Consider the following 3,070-nt stretch of genomic DNA (forward strand, 5'->3'; position numbering starts at 1 on the left):
CAGTAACCCTGAAAGAAATAATGGTAATCCCCATTTAACAGGGAAGAAAGGCGAGGCTGAAGGTAAGTTGCCAAAGGTCTTGTGGCCACCAGGAATTCATGACCTCCATCCTTGAGTCTGTCAACGACTCAGTTTACTTCCGTTAACCCTCATTAGGGGTAAAAAAGAGAGGTCAGGAATCCAAAGGCCTTTTCTAGAACAACCCCCACAGAACCTGACATTTGCAAAAACACTTTTCACATACGTTATCTCCTGTATTATTAATTCCCTTCTTTATAATAGTGGTTTTAGTCCTGTTTTGTAGTATTTGTAAACACCTTCAAGACAGAGCAAGATCTTGTTTACCTTTGACCCCACACACCTAACACAATACTCAAATATGCACTGTTATCTTACCCATTCCACCTCTCTTTAGAAGAGATTATCTTTGCATTTGCAGAAGAGTTGTCAACAGTTGTTGAATGTAATGTAATGTAATTGAGTTGAATTGAATTGAATACATAAGATCTGGTTTTTAATGTATATTCAGTGTGATACAATATAATACATTACACTGTGACCAGTCCTTCTACCTGAATTCAATACCCACCAGGTGGATAAGCCATACCCAGCCTGACCAAGTTGTGTTCCAACATTCTGTTTTTATTTCAGTTGTTTGAAATGTGTACCACATCTCATAAAAACGATGCTATATAGTATGGTGAGATTCCCAACTAGACCACAAAATTGGGTATACTTGACCCAAATGCATATAAAGAATAGTACTAATAAATAACAACCTGACCAGTCAGGTTGGACCAGAGGACCTAACAGAACAGAAGACAACAGAAGAAAGGGATTCCAGCTCCCCAGGCATCTAGGGCCAGCCTTATACACATACCTGAAATATTCAAACGTTCTTAGACTTCTTCCTGCCTTCTGCTCTGCATCCCTAACATCCTAATGTTCTCCTTTGAGACCAATAATACTCTTAGTCCCAACTACAAAGCTCCACTCCCCAGATCTGCCTTACACTCAAAGTTTTCCCTTCTCTAAAATCACCCTTCTCCCGTAGTAGAATTCTTATTTCCCTTTTCCTCAATATAATCATTCAGCTATACGGTAAAAGTGATCTTATTGGAACTCATTTATACTAGTCCTTTACCCTTTCCCCAATGGTGTATATTGCTTTAAACAACTCTAATTAATGCAATTTGTCTCAACAGCTGCTGTTGGTACATGGCAATGATAATAAGACCCACTCTTCCACCCCAGCACACACACGAATTGTAAATCAGGGAAGGTTGTACTCTAAAAGTCAAATCAATAAATCCACTCATAATGAATGTTATTAGCCTTTTATGAGTAAAGAAAGAAATGGTATGTGTGTGTTAAAATTTGGGAACACCCAAAACTCCAATCAAAGTAATAAGAAAGGAAGCTCAGGAATGAAGTTTTGGGGTTCCCCAATTTAGTAAATAAAAATAGAGAATGTCTGCTCAGTTTGGGAACATATTTATACTAAAAATATGATTTGCCTGAAATTCAAGTTTAACTGAGCATTCCGTATTTTATCTGATAAATTTTGCAGTATTAGATGATTACTTGGTCCTGGTTGGTAAAAATCTTTGTGTCAGAAAGGAAGGAATTGATCGCATGTAGCAAACAACTGGGTAACCAACCCCAGGCATGGACAATGTCCATTCACATCCCATCCAGAAAAGAGAGTCTTGGCAATGCAGACTCGAGCATTGTGGTGTCTCTGGTGAGGCTGTCACCAAATTGGGTAGAAATGCTTCACAGTATATTAACGAATTCTCTTTACTCTGATTCCCAAGTACCAATTAACTATCTGACAACTTGATTTCCATGTATAATGCCCACAAGGCACTGCTGAAATAAATATATGTGAGCTGGATTATGTGTGTTTGTAACAAATCCACTTTCAATGCCCACAAAAATTGGGTTTCTGGTCTTGCAGAATAGAAAAGGAGACCCCAGGTGGGACTGACGTCAACGAGATAAGTACCACTTAAGGCTCACATAAGGGCTCTTGAAACCCAGCTGGCAGGACTTCCCCAGACTGCACCACTGCTTCCTGAGGATGTTTTCAGTTTTAGTTTGTTTGAAATTGCATTTGAAATTACACCAGTGACAAGCATTTGAGGCAATAGGACAAAATGAAATGGAAGAAGCATCTGAGGAAAAATCTTCCTGGAAGGCTGAGTTTACCTGGAACCCCCTTAAAACTATTCCCGTCTTTCTCTGTGACTTTCTCTCCCTTTATTTTTGAACTCCCTGAAACTCCTTTCTTGGATGTTTTGTTCTTACAGGTTGCCAAGGCACCCAAGAAAGAGGTCTAGCCATGGAAGGAGAAGGACAGGAGCTGCTATGCAAAGTAGGAGTCATTTGCAAATTGGACCTTTAAGTCTACAGAAGATAAAGATAGTCTTTCCTTTCTGACCTTCCTAAAAGTTTATAAATACAAGTTTTCCAGCATCTCCCACCCAATGTTCTCTGTTCAGGCTACTCTCTGACCCTAATTGTGTTGAGGACTTCCTGGTTGCTTTTAATTTCTTACGCTGAAATTCCCAGGAGTAGACTTGGGTGTAAAATAGTTATTGCTAAGAATACTCTACTTACCCTGGGTATTCAATAAATATTTGATGGTTATAGTGATGATGATGTAAATAATGGTAATGATGTTAGAATCTGTTTTATTAATTCTGATAGATTTTTTATTGCATCCAAAATCCTCAGAACACTTGACATGACCTACTTCGGTGCTAATGAGCTTAGATTTTTAACTCCTACTAAATTATGTCTTTAGTATGCAGTTTATTAGAAAGACTGGTAAGTAGAATAAATCCAATAAGAAAATGGTTGTCCTTAAAGCAAGCTTTGGAACAGCTGTCGTTGCTTTTAACTGTTAACAGCCCACTATATTTATCTATTTTTATTACTTACGTCTTATTTTGCAAACACCCAGATGAATCCGCTTGCCTCTCGACTCTCCCCAAGAAACGTCTTCATTATAGAAGCAGGATATTACATGCTTTACAATCCCTTCTTTTTCAAATCTTTTATTTTC

The sequence above is a fragment of the Neofelis nebulosa genome, chromosome 7 (assembly GCF_028018385.1).
Source record: "Neofelis nebulosa isolate mNeoNeb1 chromosome 7, mNeoNeb1.pri, whole genome shotgun sequence".
Classification (NCBI taxonomy): domain Eukaryota; kingdom Metazoa; phylum Chordata; class Mammalia; order Carnivora; family Felidae; genus Neofelis; species Neofelis nebulosa.